At 41.7% G+C, this 25,420-nt stretch overlaps 1 protein-coding gene and 1 pseudogene across 6 annotated transcripts in view; one reads left to right on the top strand and one right to left on the bottom strand.

The window, feature by feature from the left end:
- Tln2 (talin 2) overlaps nt 1-25,420 on the top strand; it is a 392,003-nt gene that overhangs the window by 126,398 nt on the left and 240,185 nt on the right. The window lies entirely within an intron of this gene.
- On the bottom strand, nt 14,958-15,058 carry LOC124978401 (uncharacterized; annotated as a pseudogene).

Below are 25,420 nucleotides of genomic sequence, written 5' to 3'. Positions count from 1 at the left end.
ATAAATGAATCAAGGCTACAATGTTATTTCAGGAAGACCCAGGCATTATTCTATGACTTGAGCTATACTTAGATAACTGGGAGGTAGAATGAAAATTCAGATTCCCCAAACCTTCCACCTGAGATTCTGCTGAGTAGGTTGGGAATGTGGTCTGGGAATTGCATTTTTGTCTCTAGCTCTCTAGCTGGTTTTGATAATGATCCCAAAATTATCAGGTCTTGGTGTAGAAGGTAGGTGTGGGATTAGGAAGGTTGAGGGAAAAGCTTGCAAATATACTCTGGATAGAGGAGCAGAAGGAGTCTGAAGAGAGTGGTCAAGGAGTCAAGGAAGGATGGAGGAGAGTTTGCAGGTCTGAGTGGTCAACAGGACCTGCAGGAAGTTGACGGCATCTGCCAGCAGAGCATATAATTTCAACAGAGCCTACTTAGAACAGGAAATTTTATTTTAAGGTTATTTTTATACAGTTGAACTAAACCATCTTTCCAGAACAAAATGACTCAAAACGATGACTTGGCTCTAAAATCATGCAATCAAAAATTCAGGTTCCAAACTTTAAAGTGAATTTCTTAGTCTGTTCATCTTCCTCCCATTTGGGAGTTAGGTTAGCTCAGTGAATTTGGAGTGCTCTTGAGTAACCTTGGAGGCTACTCTGCAAATTTCTTGATTAAATATTGAAAGTGTGATCAGTTCAAGAATGGGCAGTGTGTAATACTGAATCCACATGGGGGCATCAAAGGGGGTGGGTCCAACATTTACATAATTAAGGATATTTTCAGGACTTCATAAAATCATCAAGACTTAACAAGATATTTTAGTTTTCTCTCTCAGAGTAACCATAAGAAACTTCTCCAAGTGTTCTTAACCAACTGATGACTTCCTGGAGTGAGCTTAGTTTTCCACCAATGGATAGTGTGTGGTAGATTACACTTCTGACTTCCTATGCAATGATTTTTATTTACATGGCATTAAAACAAGAATGAGATTTCAGATTGACTCTGTTTTATAATACTGTTGGAGTTACCCAGCACTATGAAAACTTAGTAACTGGAAAATGTCACACTTGGAAATACAGCTTTTAACTGCTTTGTGTACTTTATTACATTTAATAACATTTCATTAGTTCAGTTTGAAAGTACAGGGTCACCAAGCAATGAAGCAGAGTTGCTTCATCCTTGACATTTAATTATTTATTGTTTTAGACATTAGAGTGTGGTTTGATGGGAGGTACATAAAAATACACTTTGAAAAAATTGACATTAGTAGGTCAGTTAGCACAGGATTCCTTAATTCTGATAGCTCTGACATTTTGGGCCAGATAATGCTTTGTCGTTGGGGGCTGTGTTGCATTATTGGATGTATTGTAGCACTCTCATCTCTGCCTACTAGACCCAGCTTTGACAATCAACAAATGTCACTAGACGCTGCCAGATGTTCCCTGGGGAACAAAATAACCCCAGTTGAGAACCGTTACATTATCAGAGGCAAACTTTTTATGGACTATATTTTTATTCTGCTGATAACTTACCTTTTGAGAACTTTGCTCTAATTATTAAAGTTAATCCATGTGATTTATTTTCATTATTCATAGATTCCATGTTTGAGAATTTGCTAAACTACATTTGTGATCCCAAATCAATACTCCTGGAACACCTGCAGTCATCTGAGGACTTGTGCAACAGTGAATAATTTGAGTGGACCAATGCCTGCTTTCCCAGCTGAGGTCCACCAAGGAAATGCTCTGATGCTTTGTTTGGGCCTTCGTACTATAACACGTGTCCTTTTTTGCAGTCCATTTAGTGTCATGGATTTGCATTTTTATACTTTTTGCTGATTTCACAGTTTAAAATGGCCCCAAGAGTAGTGTTGATGTGCTGTCTAGTGTTCCTAAGCTCAAGAAGGCTGTGATGTTCCGGGAGAAAACACTAGTGACTCGGATCATGAGCTCAATGTTAGTCAATCAACAATATAAATTAAATAAAGTGCCTTCCTTCCTCCTTTCCTCCTTCCCCTCCCTCCCCCCTCCTTCCCGCCCCCTCCCTCCCTTCCTTCCTTTCTCCCTTCCTTCCTTTCTTACCAGGGATTGAATCCAGGGGCACTTAACCACAGAGCCACACCCCCAGTCCTATTTTTATATTTTCTGTAGAGACCGGGTCTCTCTGAGTTGCTTAGGGCCTCACTACCTTGCTGAGGCTGACTTTGAACTTGGAATCCTCCTGCCTCAGCCTCCCAAATCACTGGAATTATAGGTGTGGACCACTGTGCAGATTAAAGTGTCTTTTAAAAAGCACACACATTCTCCCAAATTAACAAGTGAATTACAGCTGCAACAGAGAACATGAGGAATGTAGTTTTTGAATCACCTCTTTAAAAGCCCCCTGTTCCTGCTGATGGGCAGAATCACAGGCTTTGGGATGAGAGTCCCCTATATTTCTCCTTTGCTAGCAAAGCTATAAACCTTCTTTTTCCTTTTTCTCAAAACAAACACACACACACACACACACACACACACAGAAAACACAGTATGCATTATCAATTGAGAAAAACATTGTGGCCAAAATCTCATAGGGACTTAACCTTTTATTTCCCCTTGAAGTACCGATTTAGTATTTGCTAATGCATAGACTTGATAGAATGTAATTACTGAAAAGAATGAGAATTGACTTTACTATTACTTTTTTAGCTTGTATTTGTAGAGCTTACATTTGATAGATTTCATGTGATAAGCAACTAGGTTGCTTTTCTTTATTTAAAAGAACATAACTACATTTTGAAAACTTACAAAATAGTTGTTAAGTCAAAGGACAAACATTTTTAAAGCTTTTACATAACTTGTTTAAAAAGTTATGTCAATTTACAATGTAAGCTTCAATGCATCTTTGCATCATTTTGCATTTTTTTGTGTTTTAAAAATGACAAAATTGATATACGTGTATTAGGGAAAATTCAGGTTGTGGATGTTTAAAATATAGTTTGAAAATCTTCCTCTTTCTCACCTTCTCCAGCTTTTTCCTCAAGAATATTAAGAATTAGGTTCATGTTTTAAGCTCTTTAAATGATGCACATAAAATAAATGCATTTAAGCCTATAATTTAATACTAAAATATTGAATATTTGCCCGTTATGTATTCTTTGCTTTATTCTTTTTTACCAGAGAAACTTAAGCAGAAAAATTCTTCCTTGTTACTCATAAAATATTTATTAAAATATTTGTCAAGAGAGAAGTTATGTAAATGGTGTGTGTTTATAGCTACTGTTTAATTTTGTGCTATGTAATTAGCTTGTGATAAATATCTTTTAATCTAATCTTTTAAAATTTTTTTGCCAATAGCTAAGGCTACAAAAGATAACATGGAATTCAACTTTTCCCCTCTTTTTTTTTCACTAGACTTGACAAGGGATTATAAGAATTCACTTTCAGGTAGAAAGATAGTGAATGAGTAGATGCAATTAGGTAGACATCACCCAGGGTCAATGAGGATGATTAATCTTCGTTAGTAATCAGTTGTCTGTGGAATGATTACAATGTGAGGAACACTTTAGCTTCCAAGTGAGCCTCTAAACCCTGCCCCTGTCATGGCCTGAGACTAGAGGACACTGGGGGATGACTGAGGCTTACTGTGTTTCTGGCAACACAGGGACTAGTTGGAGCATGAGGAGAATTCCTGCAGATGAACTTCCCTTGGTCTGGATGGAGAAAGTGGAATCTTGTACCAGCTGTCGACTGAGAATGTTGATTGAGTTTTAAGCCCTACTTAACATCTAAAAGCTTTAGTTTTAACTTATGACTTAGAGATAATAAAAATGTCCCTTGGAAAGGAATGAGATTGTTAGTAGTTGTGACTGATGGAAAAATTCAGGAGAGCTATAGACCTTTGAGGTCAGTAGGTAGCTTGTTTCTGGGACTGGGCAGGGGGTGCAGGGAGATGGAGAAATTGAAAAGGGTTAAGGCTGCCTTTTTTCTACTTGGGAGAGAGTAAAATGAAAAGCAGAACTTTATCAAACCAGTAAGGACTATTTTCTGGAAAGAATAAAAAAGATTGGGATGCTGCTGCTGACTGAGCTTAGTGGCCCACTAGCCAGGCTGTCAGTTTCCTCACTAGGAATGAGGAATGAGTGTTTTCCTCACTAGGAGGAAACTGACAGCCTAGGAGATCACTGAGGCCCTGTAAGGGTGCATCATGACAGAATAACATTTCTCCCTGATCTCAAATTCAGCCCTCTAGCAAGATCCCCGAAGTTCTCTCTTCAGGTGCTGAGAAAATAAGAGTTTGGCAGAGATGTAGATTTAAAAAATCTTTTACATTGCATTTTTAAGGAGAAATTGACAGAATTTTTGAAGGCTGTAAATTCCATATGACTTATAAAGGAAAAACCAAACCAAAACAGCCTTCCCGTAGGTTAGGAATTATGAGATCTCTTCCCCATGAGATTCTTAGTTTACTCTTGGGATGCTTTTTGTTTGTGCACAGTACAGACTGAGATAATCATCTAAAACAGAGGCACACACCCTTTGAAGTGTACAGTTTCTCTTCCAAATCAACTATGGGAGAGGCACTGAGAAAAATGTTTAAAGAAAAATATTTCAGATAGTTATCCACATTCTTCTTTTTTTATTCCTGAAAAATAGTGAGCAAGCATTTTTTATTCCACAATTTTTAAGTTTGAACATTTATAAAAGGACGTGTTCCTTTACGTTAAACTTTCTAGTTCGTTGACCTTTCTAGTTCGTTAAAGGTTTTAATATATATCATTGATCATATTTGAATTGTCACTTGTTATATAAGATTTAAACATTATAGAAAACTTTAGAGTAAAAAGTCATAGATCAGGTTAGTTGTATTCCTTCTCAAAAAATTATTGTGCAAATGACTCTCTGTTGTTTGTCTTTGAAATTTGTTTATGAAATATAGAAGATTATAACTTCTGTGTCACTACATTGGTGAAATTTTCTTTGGTTTCTGAGCTTTGTGAATATAAATGACAAATTCTTTGTATTTCTTTCTGATAGTTTCATAATTTTTGTAGTATTTATCTCTCCTACTCACCTAGAATTTGTGTATGATAGCAATAAAACTGTAACTTAATGTATCCTACATGTTTGTTTCTAGACTCTCCATGCTGTTCTGGTGATGATTTGACCATTTCTATGATGATATCACACTGCTTTAGTTACTGTAACCATATAGTATTAGTTCTGTCACAGAATTTCCTCTCATTTTTTAATTAGATATTTTTAATTATCAGAAACTTTCTCTTCCAGTTCAATTTTAGAATCGGCATTCTAAGTTTTATAGAATATCCTGTTGAAATGTTGATTGGATTACACTTTATAAATGGATTGAGGGAGAATTGTTCTTACAATATTATACCGTTCCCATCTGGGAAATGGTAATTCTTTCTATTATTTTATAGAAATAAACACCTTTTGTGTGTCCTTTAGTAAAATTTAAAATAAGGTTGTTTTGCCAGATTTATAGGTAGAGCTACAACCCTGACCCTTTTTATTTTATACTTTGAGACAGTGTCTTGCTAAGCTGTCAGGCTGGCCTTGAACTTGAGATCCTCCTTCCTCAACCTCTCTGGTAGCTGGGATTATAAGCACGTATAATCACAGCCAGCTGCATATAACCGTTGCCCAAATGCCATTTTCTAAATGATTACTCTATCTGACTACAATTCACTAGATTCTAGGCAGGCAAGCAGGCAGGCAGGCATTTCATTTGCAAATACTGAAATTTTACTGCCTTCTTCGTGGTTCATTGTGTTTGCATTTCATTGTTGTGACCAGAATACCTGACAAGACCAACTGAGAAGAAGTAAAGTTTATTTGGGGCTCACAGTTTCAGAGGTTTAGTCCATGGTTGACTGGCTTCTTTGCTCTGGTCTCGAGGTGCGGCAGACCACCACAGTGGAATGGCATGCTGGAGGAAAGCTACTCAGGTCATGTAGCCAGGAAGCAGAGAGAGAGAGAGGCAGAAGGAAGAGACCAGGGAACAAGATGTAATTTTCAAGAGCACATCCCCAGTGACCCACCTCCTGCAGTCACACCTGCTTACAGTTACCCCTCAGTACAGTAGTCCTTTCAAATGATTCATTCATCAAATGGATTAATCCACTTATTAGGTTATAGCTCTCATAAGCTAATCATTTCACTTCCTGCTTTAACACAGGAGTTTTGAGGGAATACCTCATATCCACACCATAACATTTGTTTTTTTTTTCTGTCTGTGTTGGTTTGAGAGTAAAAGAAAATGTTGAACAGTAGTGAGTGGGAGTCCTTTTTGTCTTCCTGATTTTGATGGGACACTACTTGTGATCACCATTTGTTTGCTCATCTCCACACATTTGAGTTGCTTTTCTTTATAAGAAAGTATTTCTCATAAGAATTATGTATCAATTAATAGTCATATTTAAGTCATTTTTCATATCCTATGGGAGTTGGCAGTGATGTGAGATGTGACAAGAAAAAGAAAGGTCGATTCATTAGGATTCACAAACTTGTCTCTCTAAGGAAGTCACAGTGTATAGGAGTGTGTTGAAGTGTGTGAGGACTTACTGGACCACTGAACCTCTTGAAGAAATGTAGGAGCACACTTTGAGCAAGGATGGCTTCTAGGAGCCAACTGCTCTGTTTTTTTCCGAAGGAGATTGTGAGTGGGATAGAGGTCTAACCAGTGACTGTGACCAGCCTGGGCTGGAGTCTGTGGAGGGAGATACTAAGTGGGTCCTGAGAATAAAATGGTAGGGTTTAAATTCACAAAATCCTTACTAATTGTCATATACAAAAGGACTTTGGGGACTGCACATTGAGAGTGAATTTAGAGGTGTCAAGAACCAGATAGAGTGGCACACAAGAGATAACAGTGTGCTGGCAGAGGGCTGTGATGCTTCTACAGAGTTGGGGGACCCCATATCTGGATTGCCAAAGAGTGGGCTAGTACAGCTGGAGTCAGTGGTTCAGAGAATAACCTGCAACCTTATCAACAACCATTCCTCTTTGCCAATAGATCCTATTGTCTGGGAAATTTCAATGTGTTGAAAGCCATGAGTCTCAAGATTTAAAATGAAGAGGCTTGCAGAGGTATTCCTGGAGCCCATGTGTTCTGCAGAAGCACTGCAGGCCCGCAGGATTGTGGGGTTCCAGGTTTTATCTTCTGTTTCAACTGCATTTCTCAGGAAAGCCTTCCTTGCATGTGGGAGTTAGGAGTGGATTTCCTCATCTAGCCAGTTAGACCTTGTAGCATTTGGAGAATGTGAGCATGTGATTGGGTTATCTGTGTGCCTGTCATATTTCTTCTGAGAAATGCTTCTTAAACATCTGCTTATGCTTCATTGATTTTGTTTTTCATCTCCATGTCCATCCTCACCCCAAACACCTGTCATATAAGTTTTAGGATGTAATTTTTATAAGGAAAGAACATACTATTTTTTCTCCAATCCTCATAGATTCTTAGTTGGAAGGACCCTGTAACAAAAGACAGATTACTAAGAGAAAAACAAAAGTTCATTACCATATGTATTTCATATATACATGGGAGACACCTAGGGAATAAGTAGTTCTCAGAGAAGTGACTTTGAATTCCAGCTTATTTAGCATTTTCAGCAAAGAACAGTGTTTTTAGAGGAGGGACAAGAAAAAAGGAAAGGACTTTGAGGCTCTGTGGGCACCAACTTGGGGGAAGGCCAACAATGAAGAGATAAAAGCTGGTTAATAAAACCTGTTAATGGAGATTCCTCTGGTGCCACCTCTAGGTCGATAAGGGTCAAAAGTTTCCTTCAGTGATTAACATTTGTTAACCTGCTAGAAGGGGGCAGGGTGCCTTTGTCTTTGTAAACCTATGTCCTATTTTAAGACAAGAAGAGGAAGGACAGGGAGCTCTTCTCCATCTGCTTCTTACCTGACTTCAACTCCACAGTCCTTCATGTTTGGTGGTGGCACATTCTGATGTCACACATTTTGGATCCCATTTGATCCCTTATGAGTAAACATTCCCTTTTCCTTTGACAGATGATGAAGGAGGACAGTTTGGAGGGAGAAGTCCTATAGTAGCTTGACTCCCCTCCTGTCAGTGTGCAGATGAGTTGAGAGAGTTAGAAACAACTTTCCCTGGAAATTAGTGTATTTTCCTAGGATACCAGAAGTGGAGGCAGGAGAGCTTGTCAGTGGAGACTCTCCTAGGTCTTTGTGGGCTGGAGTCTAAGTGGATGTGGGCTGAACCCAGAGGAATGGTAGGAAGGAAACTTAGTTTCATAGTGGGACTATCAAGATGTCCTCAATGTTCAGCTACACCCTTCCTACTTCCAATAACCAAGTCAGAGACCTGTCTTTTCTGAGTTCTCTGGCAAATCTGGCCCTCAGTGAGTTGTGCTCTGCATTCTTTGACCAGATTAAGTACATTATGACCCTCCTACTGTCTTATGCCAGTGCTGCCATGATCTGCAGCTGTCTTCTGCAGAGTTTCCACATTAGCTCTGAGACAGCACTACTGTCACAGCACATAACACCATGAAGTTTCTATTTCTGATGAGGGGGCAATAGAAATCTGTTCTCACCAGTTCGATATATGTGTCTTTGGAAACAAAGCGCACCAGGATTCCAGGAACTAGGCTGAGACAGCCATGGTGCTCTCTTGGGCTCCCACATCTCTGGTCCCTCTTTTAGAGTGTGATTTCTCCTCTTGTTATACAGATGAATTTGCAAGGTTATGGTTGTTTAGCAGTTTGCTGTAGCCCTCTGTGGCTGCCCAGTCTGAGTGACTTGATAAGCTTTCAGACACCCAGCTAGAGTTCCACCAAATGGGATTGCTCAGTTACTGGGGAGAAGGAACCCCACAGGTCAAGATGGCCTGTTTGAGTCAGGCCACACCGTGTTAGATTCACAGCCTGGGAATGGATTAACTACTCTGGGGTGGCAGCTCTCTACTGCTTGGATAACTGGTGGGAGTAAGGAAGTAGGGCAGGTCCCCAGATATCCCAGGCAGCCCCTTTCAGCTAGACAGACCACAAAACATGTCTCTTACATTGTTCACGTATTTGCTAGATAAAGCGATTGATCCTTTACCCCCAACTCTACTACTTAATGTTTGGAAGTGAAATTACCCAACATCCCCTGTCTCTGGTTGTAAGCACTCTGGTTGATGACCCCTGCCCTGCATCTCAGCTCTTCTTTGGGATTGGACCCACCTGAATTGCATAACGAAAGCAGTCGTCTAACATGGCAACTCAGCACTGCCACTCCTGCTAGGAAGCAGGGAATAAAGGCAGCTCTGCCAAGAACATTGTTTATAAAGATCGGTGATGGGACTGGAGGCCCCCAGCACCCTTTCCCTTGTACTGAGAGAGCAGAGGCCAGGAAGCAGAGAGGCGTCCATGGAAAGGCTGGGAAGGATCACAGGCTTGCAAGTCTCTCTCCAGAGAGGAACGATGATTTGCCTTTACATTTGTATGAACTGTCCCAGCTTCCTACTCATTCTCTACAGAATAGGAAAAGAAACCATCATTCTAAAATGGGAGAGTAGAAAAAGGATCAGCCTCATTCAGGGAAGGCAGGTTTCTGGCTGGGCCTTACATTGCAACTTCATCAGACTCATGTGTTATTTTTGAGTGGCGGGAATAATAGGCCTTACACCTAATCAAGGAAAGGAATTCCAAACAAAAGCTCGGGTGGGGTTTCCTGGGCAGGAGTGTGATATTGTAATAAATGGGAAGCAGAGTTCTGGAGTCCAATCTCTGATCTGATTACACAAATTATAGCAGGGGCCCTGTTTTCAAAGGAATGTAACACACCCCACTGAGGCCCCTCCTCAGGGGTGTGCCCGCATTTCCTCCAGCCTCCTTAGCAGTTAAGGCTGCCAGAGCTGCTGAGGGCTTACACGGAATAATTATGATGCCTTCGTTAGGGTGTCTGCCTTGGGACCATTTTCCGGGTGAGTTTACCTTATGTTAAAGTCCTCTAGGGACTCCTGTGGCTAAATCCTCCACCCTGCTCCTAAATTACTGAACAGAAAGTGAATATAGCATCCGACATGCCAGTGATGATTGCCCAGATTTCAAAACACTAATGAACCAGGCACTTTACACTGGATAGAGGAAACTGTGGATAAAAAGTCCCTTTTCTTGCAAAAGGTACATCATCCTCTGGGACAGTACCTGGTGCCTTCTGCTGTATTGGATTTTCCGATCACCAGCCCTTACTGACTCCCTGGGCTCTGCCTCCCAGCTAACCCTCTCTGGCCTGCTTTCCTTGCTGCTTCCTCTTGAAGTATCCTGCCCCCACCCCTCTTTTTTCTTTTTCAACTTTAGGATTAAACATCTGCTCTCTTGAGAATGACCCCATTTGGCCCTCCTGTGTCTTCCCTTCCTGGCTTTGCTCATCCAGAGCGCGTTGTGTGTTCACCCTCTTAGCCAGTATGACTCAGTGTTAAATGAAGTCTTTACTTCTCTTTCCTTTTTTAATTTACAAACATTTCAAGGCCAACATTGGTGGTTCTTCAGATTGGTGATACTTGGTACATAATAGATAAATAGTTTGGGATATTATCTCTTAAGCAGATGATATTTTATTTTTTACTAGAACCAATTTATGCCCAATATCAGGCACATTTCTAATCATAGCGCTATCTCTTTAGGATCCTCACTTGTTTTTCTTCACAGCATTTTGGTTTGTTTTTATGTGCATCTCTCTGTCTCATTCCTGTTTAACCCATTAAGCTTCCAACTTTTCAATTGTTAATAATATTGGCACAGTTACATTAAAATAGGTTGGTAAGAGTAACTTAGAACTTACTCATTCATATATAATTTTATAATATAATCATGTTACATGTAATTGTATTATGTAATTATATACATACTGCATGTAAGTTTTTACAGGTATTCCACATCTGAGATGAGGGACAAAATGGGCTAACTTCAGAATGCCAGGGGCATAGTAACCATGTGACCAAGAATCACTGAGACACTCTCTGACCCCTGGCATCTATGGGCTGTGATCCTTGCTTTACTAATTGATAGAAATAAAGTGAAGTCACCCAGTGGCAGTGTGACTGCCTACTTGTCTCTCAGCCCAAACCTCCCTCAGCTCCTTCCTGGCCCTGCCCTTTCCAGCTTTCCTCAACAACTCCCATTCTCTCAAAACACCATTCCTTTTCATACCACTTGCTGGGCCTTGTGCCTGGAGTGTTCCTGTCCTGTCTTAGACATGGTGAGCTTCTAGCGTTGGCTCCACCGTACCTCTTCTGGGTAGCCTTCTGGGGTCCCTTCAGCTTCCCCTACCAGTGTTCCTACCTCACTCCAAAACAAACAAACAAACATAAAACTTTTGATCTGATTTTAGTCATTGGTTTATGGATTTATCCGTTCACTGGATTGGAGAGGGCTGCATTCTTAGGCAGGGCCTTGGCTTTAATTCATTTTGTGTTCCAAGCACCTAGCGAGTGCCAGGGGTGCAGTAACTACTCACTGATCTAATAGGTTAGGCCATAAGGGATGTTTTCTACTTAAAAATAAAAAACCTAACAGTTGTTTATCCTCAGTGTGGTGTTTGACTTTGAAAATTATGGCACATGTCCTCATATCAAGAAGGCTTAAGGCTGTACTCCATGGGGTCCTAATTTACAGATGAGGAAGTAGAGACTCTCAAACCATCGCCACCAATCTTGGACGAGGCAGGATGGCAACATGGACCCCCATCTTCACAGTCCTTGCCAGGTAGTCTTTTCCCCATAGGAGACTCTTCTATAAACTTGATGACAATCATATGCTGGCAGGAGGTTTCTAGTTTTCTTGTGGAGCTCAGAGGCTGGACTCGAAGGGGAAAGCAGGGGTTCCAGAATCATCCCTGGTGCAATCTGAATTGATTGTGGGTTCAAATGCTGTACTCGTGTTGGTGGCCTTGCTCATTTCAGTCTGCAAACTAGGAAGATTTTAGAGATGAATGAGAAAGGAGAGATGAAGTGCCCTGGGGGCTATAGAAGTCTGTGCAAAGGTTAACGTGGGCCCTGGATTGTGCCCCTTACAGGCACTTACAGATTGCATTTCTGAGTTATTTTCCCTGAACACATTAATTTTCCTGGGTAAGATACTGCATTCCCCTCATTGGTATACATGTAGTCAGAGCTGCTTATAAATAAATATCCTATTGTCGCCTGCATAATTAGGCCCAGGAAGGGGAGAGGCGCACGTAGGAACTGCTAATTTGTGTGCGTCAGCTGGCTGGAGATTCACCAGCAGCAAACCCAGACAAGCCGTTAATAAGTGTTAAACACCATAGGGTCCACATGCTGGGGGACAGAAATCTTTCTCCTGATTGCCAAAAATGAATGAAGTCCAGAAATACCATTTCTAGAAGTGTTTATGATATTCTTTTGGTACAATAAAATTTCATTAGTTTGGGATGATGGAAAGTCACCTAACACAGGGAATTATAGGGACAGTTTAAAAAATGAAAGTATAAACATCATAAATTGCACTGAATTGACAGATGATAGGTCTAAAAAGGATTTTTGAAATATGATCTGTAATACAAATTTGACAATATTGTCCAATAGAGGATTTTAGGGAATCTATGTTAATGCATAAGAACAGTTAACATATCACTTCATAACAATGTAGTTCCAGAACAGAGACTCTTTGCCAATAGTTGGATCCTTAAATTTTTTACACAGTCAAGTGTTTTCTGAATAAACTTGAAACTTGTATTACCCTTATTTTTTTATACAGACCCTTTGAACTTCCAACTGTGTAGGTCTAGGGCTATTTCACACTGTGAATTAGCATGGTCTGTATTAAGGACATCCTCTAATGCTTTAAATTGGCAGATATTTGAATGTCTGTTAGGTAAAACAGTGTTAGCGTTCCAAGAGTAGGAAAATGTTTTTCCTGTCCTCAAAAGTTTCCAGTCTACTAGGTAAGACAGACAAACTGGCATTTGACCCCAGAATAGCATTGTCAGAGTCTGGGTTTTGGAATCAGATGGCTCTACTGTTGTTCAGTAGTCATGGGAGTGTGTTCCTTAACCTATTAAGCCTCAGTTTCTTCATCTGTAAAATGGGAATTAATTTGCCTCTTAGGGTTGTGAGGAAAAGGAAGGGGACATGTAAACGCTCAGGCATGTGTGTTCCTCATTCGTTCATGTGGCTGCTGCAAATGTGGTGAGGGAAAAATAATGTCACACGGTAAATGTTCTATTAGATGGGACATGTGCTGTGCTCTTAGGGGAACCAGAGATGTGAACAGGTAACTCCTGGTGGAGATAGGGGCCAGATGAGGGTTGTAGCTGCGGAAAACATTAGGAAGGAGGCTACGTGTGAACAGGATGTCAGTGTCTTTCAGGAAATGTTTATGGAGCGCTGACAATGTACTGGGGATTGGGGTTACGACAGTGATTCCAAACCAAGAAAAACCCATGCCCTCATGGAGCCTGCATTCCAGTGGAAGAAGGAAGATCAGGAAAGCACACCCAGGCACTCAGACACACTGAGGTGAAGGGCATCAGGCAGATTCTGGAAACATAAAGTTATTAATTGTGGCAGGAAGGGTGGGTGTGGGGGTCTAGGGAAGTGGGTGGCGAGATGGAAAGAAAGTCCGCACATGCAGGGAGGGTCCTTTGCATCTTTCTAAAACTCCCTGGCAGCAGTGAATAGCTACAGGAGCCTTGATTTTTTCTTTAAAAATTTTTTTGGTCTAATTGTAATATCTATTTATAGAAAACATCTACAAAATTAAAAAGTAAGAGATAAACAGTCATACCACCGAGTCTACCACTCAGGAAAAATGTTTATTTGGACTAACTTCCTTTCAGTCTCCCTTTCCTCATTGGGCTAGTCAGTGTTTTGTTTTATTTGTGTGTGTGTTGTTTGTTTGTTTGTTTGTTTCTCGTGATGCTGGCACACAGTAGGCAAGTGCTCTATCACAGAGCTACATCCCAGTTTTGGTTAATAGGTTTGTTTCTTGAGTTGACCACAATTTAACTGTCGGCTCTTTTCCACTTATTATAGAGTAAGCAGTTTCTCAGGTTTTCATGAACAGTATCTTTCTGGTTAAGAAATGTTCAGTCAAGACTATGAAACATGCGAACTAACTAACTTTTTGTCATGGATCATTAAGTTGTTTCAGGTCCATATTGGTACAAAGAATGAATGTTAGCATGTTTATACAGGAAAGCACTTCTGCATCTACATTACTTCCTGATGTGAAATCTGAAGTCCTATATTGACCAGTTCAAGGGGCTGGACATTTTCAAAGATATTTGAAGCACAATGTCAGTCCTTCCCTAAGAGATTGTACCACCAGAAAGGCTTGTTAAATGGTGATGTGGCAGGGAGATGCCTGAGGATGTGGTCTGTAGATTTGAGAAAGTGAGAGGTTGGAAGGAATCAGCAGAAGCAGGAAATGCCTCCCCAGGTGGTGGCATTTCTAAGGCACAAGGACAGGACCCTGCTTGAATGTGAGATGTGCAGGATTATGGAGCAGCCTCAACTGTCATGCCAGCAAGAGCGGGTTTATAGCTGGGATGATGTGTTTGGAATGGGAATTCCCTCCTGTCCTTACATACTATTTACTTAAATGTCACCATCCCTTTTGAATTGGGTTGTCTGAGCCCATCATCCAGATATTGTCATTTCATGTGCCTAATTATTGTTTAAAGTCCATAAAATAGGGAGAAGGGAAGAGGAGCTGGACAGGGGTTGTGGCTTGGGCCAGGAATGTGACCCTTGATGTAGGAACTGTCAGTGGCAGAGAACATGCTGGGGGTGGGGGAGCAATGAACTCCTGGCTCAGGTGAGGCAGAGTTGAGTTCTGGCCAGGCACTGAAGACATGGATCCTTGGGTCATGGGTCTAGCTTCTCCACTAACCACTGGTTGTCTTGGGGCCAACTATTCAAATGGTCTCTGCTTCATTTTCCTCAGGATGCATGCCAGCAGTGGCAATCTTTCTGTCTCTGCCTTCTTCCAGGAAAAAAAAAAAAAAAAAAAAAGAATTCCATCCTCTTTGTGCAGGGACTATGCTAATCTCTGTATTGTTCCAATTTTAGAATATGTACTGCCGAACAAGCACTAGCAATCTCTTTTTAAATGTGGCATTAAACAATTATTTTTAGACCCATATATAGGAGGTAGCAATTTAAAGAAAAGACAGGGAAGGATGAAATAAAAACGCAGAATGAGCAGTTACCTTTTACAGTTGTTGAAACAGTGTGTGGCCCGTGGGAAGTACTCTGTGAATGTTAGCAGTGGGGTTGATGACAGCCACTCCTCAGAGGATTCACATGGCCTTGAGGTTCCCTTCTCAGGGACCATTTGGGAAAAGCTTGTCTCTTTGGGTGGTACTCTGGCCCATGTCAGATGGGAGCACGCTTTCCCTTGATTACATCCCGGAGTGTGTCTTTGGAAAACACTGGTCTAGATTTTAAAGCTGCATACATATTCCTTAGGCCCATCTCCTGAGCTCATCCCTGGCAGTGGGAGGATGCCCCTGGTGGATACCCTGCTGCAGCCTCACCTGGCAGTTTTGAGAGCCTGGTACTGGTCAGTTCGTGTTAGATCAGGTATAGTTCCTAGGACTACCTTAACAAAGTGCCAAAAATGGGATGGCTTACAACAAAAAGCAGTTGTGTCTCACAGTTTGGAAACACAGGTGCAGCATCAGGGTGTCAGTAGGATCAGGCTCCTTCTAAAGGTCCTAGGGGAAGTCCTTCCTTACCTCTCAGCTTCTGTGGACTCCAGGGATTCCTTGCCTTAAGGCTGCTTGACTGCACCCTCTCCCTCTGTCTTCATACAGTCTTCTGATTGCTTTATGTCTTTGCTTCTCTCATAAAAGGACATTTCTTATTAGATTTAGGACCAAGATGATCTTATTTCAATACTCTTAATTATATCTCCAAAGACCTGCCCCCGCCCCCTTTTTTTCCCCAAGTAAAGTCATGTTTGCAGGTTCTAGGAATTAAGATGTGGACTTGTATTTTGGGGGACCACCATTTAATTCCTTCAGGCCGAGGCCGAATCCTCTCTGACATTGCCCTCTGTGCCCTAAAACCATGGGCACATAACTTTGGGGCAGGGTATCTCTGACTGAACCCTCTGGCTCAAGGACCTTACTTTCTTTTCAAGAGAAATGCCTCCCACACCAGGGAGGTGTTAGCTCAGCATTTGGCGTCCAGGACCACCAGGATATTAGGACTGCTTTCCCAGGCACACTGTGGGAACCCAGGCCTCCTTGAAGGATGGCATTTGAAGCTCACCTGGGAGGTCAGTGTGGTTTTATTCAGAAACCTTTGCTTCTTACTTTGGTAGTTGAATTTGGTGGTAGTTATTGTAATTGTGATTGAGTTTTTGTGGTAAAGGGGAGGGACTATGAAGAACAGAAGCTCTGTGGCACCTGAGAGATTCTGTGATCATATAGGCTAAGCACAGCTGAACCCCAGTTACCATTACTTATTATAGAAGCACTCCATGTATGTGAATGCAAACAGTGTAATTCAAGTTAGAAGCTAATTTCAGTTGTTCTGGAGGTCAGTGCAGGTTATCATTCATGGTTTATAAACAACCTAAAGCTACCCTACCCTGGAGTAAGAATTATGTGAGAGATTTTCTTTTTTGCCTTCTTCATGTCAGCACTGTTGAATGTTTCAGTGATATTTGTTTCTTCCTCCTTTTCTGTCATTTGGTTTTCTTTGGTGTCCTTCGCTTGCCATTTCTCAAGACTCTTCAGTACCGCTGAAAACATGAACATAATTGCCCTGGCGATATGAACCTGGTTTCAGAGTGGCTCCATTGAAAAGCTTAGGTGCTTTTCAGGATCAGCCTTCTTGGACCACATTCCCTTTTTACCACTGTGGGAAGGATGCCAGGCGGCTCCGTGGCTCTTTTCCAAGTGTGTCAACCACCAGTTGGTTTCCAGTTCATCAAGAGCAGAATAATCTTGGGTAAACATGGCCGTTGGAAGAAAGCAAATATTTGTCTTGGCAGTCAGTGTCTCTCAAGAGTCTGGGTCTCTTGTGTTACTGGACCAAGTAGGAGCTGCACCAGAGGACATGACATCGAATACTGCATCTGGTTAAAAAATATTTTAGTAGAAGCATACAAATAAAGGATGTGTAAAAGGCAGTGTCCTTCTCTACCTCTCTGCTTCTGCCTCTTTCTGTTTCTGTTTCATTTCCCAGACACACCTGAATATTCCTTTGCCTTTCATTTCAGTTGCCCAAGCTTTACCCTGTTGACATTTTAGGCTAGAGAAGTCGTAGCTGTGTAGGGCTGTCCTGTGTAGCAGATACTGGTGCACCCCCAACCCCAGTTGTGTCTCCAGACAATACCAGATGTGCTCTGGTGGGGACAGGGTACAATATCACCCTGTTGAGAAGAACTGGCTTAGGCCAGTCCTCTCTAAAGTACTCCACATAGTTCTGGTGGCCCACAAGACCTTCTGAGTTAGGTGATGGCAAGAGAATCCATGTGTGTAGGTAGTGGTGTGTTTGGGTCTCTTAATCTCGTCTCTTCTTGAGAGTCACCTTCCAACCCAGCTGGGGTCAACATGACCATGACATGGCTCTCACAGAAGTGAGGGCAGCTGGTGATGATGACAGTGACATTGGCTGTGAACTTGTAGAGCAGGTATGAGCTATTTTCCTTCCCAGGCTTATTGCCATTCCTTCTGTGGTGTAAAAAGGGGGAATCCAATCAGACCGAGGATGCTCAGGAGATGGACCTGACACTTGGCACCTTCCGATTGCTCGATTCCTCAGCTAGGCAGCAAAGCATGACAGGTCTCTTGCCCACCACAGTGGTGAATCAGTCAAACTTACTTTGTGTCATCAGAGGGGAAGGCACTGAACTGGATGTCAAGGTGACAAGCTGTTTGGGCAGATGTGATCCCTGGACCTTCTCAAGTGTGACTACACATATATTCTGCCAGTGTTGCTTCTTTAGATAACTTCAAGAAAAGACTGTCCTTATGGAACTGTCAATCTGCCTTCAAGGGTTTAAGCGTTGTAATCATTTAAAAAAGCACACTTTGAGAATTGTTGCAGTAATGTCTTACTAACACAATTAGTTACAAACACAATACCTTCATGTGTTGCTTCCTCATTATTTGCTTTTTCCTGAAAAATTCAAATTAGAACAGTCCAATGAATCCCATGTACCCTCCCCAGCTTCAGTGATTATCAATACTTGACCCATCTTGTTTCATCAAGAAACCTCCGTACCCACCTGATTATTTTGAATGAAATCCTCACCACCTATCAGTTCATTTGTATATATTTCAGTATACAACTCTAGGAGATTGAGGCTTTTTTTTAATTATTATAATCCTTAAAAATAAATGAGCCACTGTTGTGCCTAAATATTCCTTAGTATTATATATCCATTGTATGTGGTTAAAAAATCTCCTAGGTCTCCTTAGTCTCCTCTGATCTACCTCATCATTTAATCCCATTGATCCAGGGTGGAATAGTTCTTGGAAAGCTGCTTTCCTTCTTGTCTCCTGTGCTGACCTGCAGAGGGGCTGAGCTTGGTGCAGGCACCTGGCAGGAACCTCAGAGATCCTTGCTTTCTCCAGTTCTGCCTTACACTTTTCCTTTCAGGTTTTCTGGCATGTCATAGGGCACAGCCTTGCCTCAAGGGAAATGCTCAGCTGGCAGGTGCTCTGAATCCCTGGACAGCAACTCCCCTCGGCTTGCCCTTAAGTGGGCTCTGTTACCTATCTTTCCCTGAGATGCAGTTCCTTTACCTACTCTGTGCAAAACTTTCTGTTCCAAGATCTGTGGTATCAGCGAGAGTTCTAGAAGAACGTGAAGATGGAGTACCTAACAATCTAAACCTTCTAGTAGGGATGGAACCAAGCCAGACACGCTTCCCAGCACTTTCACTGCAGGCGAATTTTGTGGCCCCTGTTTTTCTTCAGTCATTGTTGCCTTGCAGGGTCTGAGGGGTTTTGCAGGGTCTGAAGGGTTTCTATGGGTGCCTGATTTCCTCATGGCACTCCCAGGTCCTGCTCTCTACTTGGCCATTGCCTCCTCCTGCCACACCCTCCCAGTCTTGGCTCAGTAGCTGCTCTCCAATCTTATGTTGTGCCTTCCTGGCTAATGCCTGGCTTCACCAAGGACCTAGGGCTCTGCTCATGGGCTTCTCACCCACCCAGTCTCTTCTCAGAACTGGCAACTTGATGCCCCTATTGGTGAAGTCATTAACAATCCAGACCCCAGCTGGCGCTTGGCTCTCTGTGGCAGCCTTCTCTTCTAGCCAGTAACTAGTTCTCATAATCATGCCCTGAACTGTGGTCTCTCCAGAATTTGTGACCCTCTTGACATTTTCTTGGCATTTCCACCCTGCTCACATCCCCTCACTTGCTCTTTGTTACTGCATTCTTCCTATGGAGACTCCTCCTTGCCTGCCACTGTCAAGCACCCTGCTCTCTCTCCCTCCATGCCCTGCTTGACCTCTTCTGAGTGATCCCAGCCCCCTGATACCCTGGCCTAGAGCCCTGGAGGAAGCAGACAGCATGGTCTCTCTGCTCTTAGGTTAACTGAGCCTTCCTGATGCACCATTGGAGATGGCGTCAGCACCCAGTGAGGACCCAGTGCCTCGGCTTGGGCCTTTTCCCACACAGCATCCCTTCTGGGGCTCCTGGTGCACCCTTGCTCAGGCTCGTAGGAAGCATGTAGCCCTTTCCCCTCCATCTTCAGCAACTGTTCTTCATGGAGCACCTTTCCTCCATTTCTGTGGATGACATTTCCCTGAGGTGCCCCGTCACTTTTGGATGCTCCAGTCTGAGGGCAGAGCATTTGGGATAGAAGACAGTGCCCCTGTTCCCATCTCCCAGGGCTCCTTTCTTAAGGAATCACCTTCTTCCCTGGCCACGATTTCTTCCTTTCCTTTGACTCTTTCCCTTCAGTGTACAGCTTGCTGGAGTCCCTGATCTTCTAACAACAAAAGGGACCCCTCTGGGTTGCCTTGAGGTGTATGCTTTATTATTCCTTATACAGATGAGGATACAGTGGCTTATAGGGACTGCTGCCCAAGTTCACACCAATTGGTTGGCAGTGGAAGCAGGTGGGGAGCTCAGCTGCCTGACACTCTGCCTTCACCCTTCACCTTGGGGCACAGGCACAGAGAAAGAAAGCCTGCCTAGGGGCCCCATCCTTCACTGAGTAGAAGAGCATGAGATCAAGTGTACTGATGGGATGCTGGTGGGAGTGTGAGAGGCTTTCCCCTGCCTCACGTTCAACTCCTTGATGTTTGAGTACCATCTGCCTTCCCATCTCAATTATAAAGTGTTCAGGGACTGTCACTTGAGTTTTAGGTCTCTCAGAACACCTTTTGCATAGTTGATGCCCCTACTTGCCTAGAAATGTTTTGCCTTTAACCACAATGTGGAAGGCTTTATGAAAACATGATTTATTTTCTTGTGTGTGTATAATGAATACTATGTTTTTGCTTAGTGGCAGTATAATGATTCCATATATGAACTTTAATTGGTATTTGTTTTTATATCTGCTAAAATCAGGACCCACGAATACTGTACTGTATTATATTTTGGTTTATAATCCATGACATTACATAATTGAAGAAAAATGGCATTTTGGTTGTAGGTGTAAAAATATGTCACAGATCCTAATCCCAGCTATGTTACGAGAACCATGCTGTTTCACTCACCTCTCTCAGTGGAGGCATTTACTCCTGAAAGTGCAGAGTCTCAGCTCCCTTTATCTATTTGCTGTAGCCTTCTGCTTCCTGCAAATGTGGAGGGAGGTCACCAGAAAATTGGGGATTCTTAGTGCTTCTGAAAGAGAGGAACATTTTCTTAATATCTGTTTCAGGATGATGTACTTTTATAAAATTCAATAAGCATGAAATATTTGAAAAAACATAAAATACAATCACATTTTGAAAAATTAGATTCAACCAACACAAATCACTTTGTCCAATTGCTCTAAAAGTTTTCAACTGTTCTCATTTTCCATACTTGTATCACTGGGGACTGGTCACACAATGGAGCAGGCATACCACTCTTTGGGGAGATCTGGGCTAAGTAATGGAGGTTTTATTTGTCCATCAATTTCCATGGAATCACCTTTTAAAAGTCTAATTTCTTCTTATCCCTGGGGCCCATGGCTGGGAAACACTGTAAGGTCCACCAACCTTCAGAGTCGGAGGTCAGAGGGAAGTGTTTATGTGACTTACTTTTGAGGGAAGTTGGTGTTCAGTCTACATTAGATATTAATTATTTCATCCATTGAAAACCAATAGAAGGCAGATGAGGTCTGTTCTCTCTTATGGAAAATGCCCAGTTTTCTCTTGTGTTATAGTAGAACCATGAACTGCAGTATTTTCCCAGCTATGTGGACTGAAATTCTAGAATCCCAAGTGATAACAGCCAGATGTAATTTTATCTTATTCTGATTGTGAGATTAAAAAATATGGATTTTGAATTGCTTTTTAAATAGCACAGCAGTTAAATGTGTTGACTCTCAGTCTAGAGGGGTCCATCTGCTGATTGATTATGTGATATTTTACACTCAAGGTAGCTGTGATTGTCTTACTGGAAACTTAATATTTAAATCTTAATAAGAATTGGCAGGAACCATTTGGGGAAGTATAAGAAAGAATTCAGCAAAGAATTTCAAGTGAATTAATTTACACTTTAGGGTTGTATTCAAATAATACTATTTATGGTGAGTTGACTTGAAACATGTTTATGCAGTTGTGTAAGGGATTTTCAACCTAAAGGATTATTATCCTAGAAATACCAAACTCAGACATGATTTTGAATGCTCTAGAGCCACATCAAAAAGTGAAATTAATTTTGATGAATTTATATGACTTTATATTCTCCATAGCTGCATTAGAAAGGTGAAATTAATTATATTTTATTTAACCCAATATATCCAAATTATATTTCAAAATATAATATAAAAATCAATGATTTTTAAAAAAAAACTTATTTGAAATCCAATGTATCTTATACTTCAATTCAGATTGACACCCTTTTTACTGCTTGGTAGCCACATATGGTTAGCATATATTTGGGCAGCACAGAACTAAAGAATCAGGCAAACCTAGCACACTGAGGCACACCTGACATCTCAGCTAGTTGGGAGGCTGAGGCAGGAGGAACACAAGTTCAAGGCCAACCTCAGCAACTTAGTGATACCCCTGTTTCAAAAACAAAAACAAAAACAAAAACAAAAAAAAAAAGAGAGAGAATTGAAGAAGAAGACCTGGGGTGCAACTCAGTGTTAGATCACTTGCCTATTATGTGCCAAGGCTCTGGGTTCAACCCCCAGTACCACAAAAAAGAGAGAGAGAGAAAGAGAGGGAAGCAGGCAAATTATTGAATTATGGTTTTCTCCAAAATGATGTTTAAGTGATTTTACAGTTACTTCACAGGGGACAGCGTGGACCTTCTGGGGAGGCTCTGGCACACATAGATTGTTTTAGCAGGGGAGTCCCTGTGGGTAGGCTGGTTTTCTCATCCAAGGGGCAGGGAAAGAGCAAAGAATTTTTATGCCTTATGGACAGAGTCCAGGAAAGAGACTCAAGAAGGACAGTATATGGTTTTTTATTTTTCATTTCAAGAGGTTGGAAAGAAAAAAGTAAATGAAATGATTTTTGTTGTGTTTTGTTGTTTGAGTCAAAGGGTGATATGGGGGAAACTTGTTCCTGGAAAAGACTTTGTTATTTGAACGTATATGTTTAGTCTCTTTTTGACAAAGAACAAGTAGGAACTGAGTGACTCTGGCCAGAGGTTCTGGTGCTGGGAATGACAGAAGCATGAGGGGAGGAAGAAGCTCCTCGCTGAAGGGTGGGAGCAGGAGTCCAAGCCTGTGCGTGGGAGCATTGAGCTGGCGTCCTGTCTCCTCTGAAACGAGGCTGGGAGGGAGCCTTGCTGCCCAGGGCCACCCAGCAGCTCCTGTGCCACCAGGAGTCCTCCCTGAGGCCTGCTGAGCCCTGGCATCACTGTGCCTTCCCATGTACAACAGGGAACAGAGAAAAAACGATGCCTGTAACTTTATTTCATAAATATCAAATTTGTATTTTTTCTAAGTGAAAACAGCTTTATTTATGCTTTTCATATTTAACAATATTATCCTTATAGTCATACTTAAGTCATCTAATATGTGGTATTTGCTTCAAAATAATCTCCAGTAAAGCCTGGAGAAGAAATAAAAGGAGGTCTGGATGGAAGAAGATGGACGGGGACTTGGTCATTATTGAGGCTGGGTGATGAGTACAGATGATGCTCAGACTCTTCATGGGGTTTTGTGCTTATGAACCCATCCTAGGTTGAAAATTCCATAAGCCAAAAAGACTTTTAATGCACCTTACCTACCAAACATCTTAACTTATCCTCACCACCTTAAACACACTCAGATGCTTGCTTACATTAGCCTACAATTGGACATCTGGAGACAATATCATACTATATATCACTAGCCTGGGAAAAGAAAATTCAAAATTGGAAGTACAGTTTCTACTGAATGCTTATGGCTTTTGCACTGTCACAGGTTCAAAAAATTATGATCTGTATCTTAAATCAGGGACCATCTGTACATAGGGTTGCATTATAATAGTGTCTTTCATTCATATGTATATGGCTTGTTAAACTAAGTTTTAGGTGCTTACATGATGCCTGAAGTTGTAAAGAAAGTTCTGAAATCCCATCACCCAAAGAAAACCATTATGAACTGAAAACATTATTTTAAAACCATCTACTGGATATTCCATAGTGCAAAAATGCCTTGAAGAGATGCCCGAAGGTCAGTCTGAATGGTGGGTGTGTTGTGCTCAGCCTGGGAAGGAAGCCCCCATGACTGTGTTTTACAGAGGAAGGAGGTGAACACAGAGGATTCCAGCCTCAGCCTCACGTGTACTTACAGCCTGAGTGCAAAGGAGCAGGATGCCCTGGTTTTGGTGACCTGCCACCAGGCTCTGTACCTGAGTATACTTTGTGTCAGTCTTACAATGCTCTATGTGGAATGGATAACAAAACATGACATAATTAATTGCTAAATTATGCAGGGAAGCCTCTAAGACCCATGAAAATTCAGAGAACTCTAAGAGTAGGGGAAACCATGGGGGACAGAAAACGTCTTAGAAAAGGGGGAACTTGGGATGACAGATCATAGATAGGAGGGAGGAGACATAAGGCAAAGAAATCATTTTCATAGGATACAGAAAGGAGGATGAAATTTCAAAGAGAAGTCCAGTTTGCTGTGAGGTGTTTTGATTTTGAATGAAATGGACCATAATGAATATGCAAAGAATCATTGGTCATGTGAGGAGAGAGGAGAGTTTGGAAAATATACCATTTGGCAGTTTATGAAGATCAAATTTCACAAGAGATCATAGGGCAGAGAAATTGCTTTTGAATGATAAAGTTTGAAAGTTATAGTAGCTGCTAATCATGACCAAATGGTGACAGGTTCTTTCTTATGAAAGCCAAGTATCCCTTATTTCTGTATTATATATACCTGAGTATATAATTTGGTCTTGATTAGTCAAATCACTGTCTCAAGGACCCCCATGTTCTTACCTCTATCTGTCATAGGTTGCAAGGGGGCTGACAAAATTTCACAGTGCCTTTTAATTCTTCCTTCCTGTCAATTGTATATTGTGGTATGTTGGCTGTCAGCACCCAGAAAACCAGGATTTAAGGGCTGGAGGATTGGGTGTTTGTGGGCATGTTTCCTAAGTTGGATGCCCCTTCTTGCCCTTGCTGTGGACCAGGGATGTTCCATTATAGATGATGGGTTTCCATCAGTATGGAAAACCAGATGATTTACCACTTGAGAAAGTCAGACTCTCTCTTCATGCCCTTCAACTGGATTGTGTCACTCTTGGAGCATGTCCAAGGTGCTAGTATGGAAGAGCCTCTGCATTAAAGGTCAACTTGGCAGTAAGAATGAAAGTTGGGGAGGATTAGTTCTAAGTGTGTGGAACCAGCCCTGTGTTTGTAGCCCCTGTTCCACCTTAGTGCACATGCAGGTGACATCACCCCAGGTCCTCCACTGATGCTCCTAGAGTCAAGTCAGCTTGAGTCACTGTAGACCTCTTCCCAGACTCTGCCCTGCAGTGAAGAAGGCCCCCAGACAAGGTTCTCTGGCCTCAGTGCCTGGGTGGCATCTGCAGCATCTGTCTCTCCTTTGATTCCCCCACACCACACACAATTTTTTAAGGGACTTAATTTTTTTTAGAGTCATTTTAGGTTCAGAACAAAATCAAGTAGAAAAGACTGAGAGTTCCTAGACACACACAGCCTCTTGTGACATCACACCCCACACTAAAGTGGTACATTTGTTACAATTGATGAACTTATATTAACATGTCATTATCACCTAAAATCCCTAGTTACATTAGAGTTCACCCTTAGTGTTAATTTACTTTATGGATTTGACAAAAAATATGATGACATGAATCCACC

Source organism: Sciurus carolinensis, chromosome 2 (assembly GCF_902686445.1).
Source record: "Sciurus carolinensis chromosome 2, mSciCar1.2, whole genome shotgun sequence".
In the NCBI taxonomy this organism is placed as follows: domain Eukaryota; kingdom Metazoa; phylum Chordata; class Mammalia; order Rodentia; family Sciuridae; genus Sciurus; species Sciurus carolinensis.
Note: the sequence above shows the minus strand (reverse complement) of the source record. Positions and strands in the feature narration are given on the sequence as shown.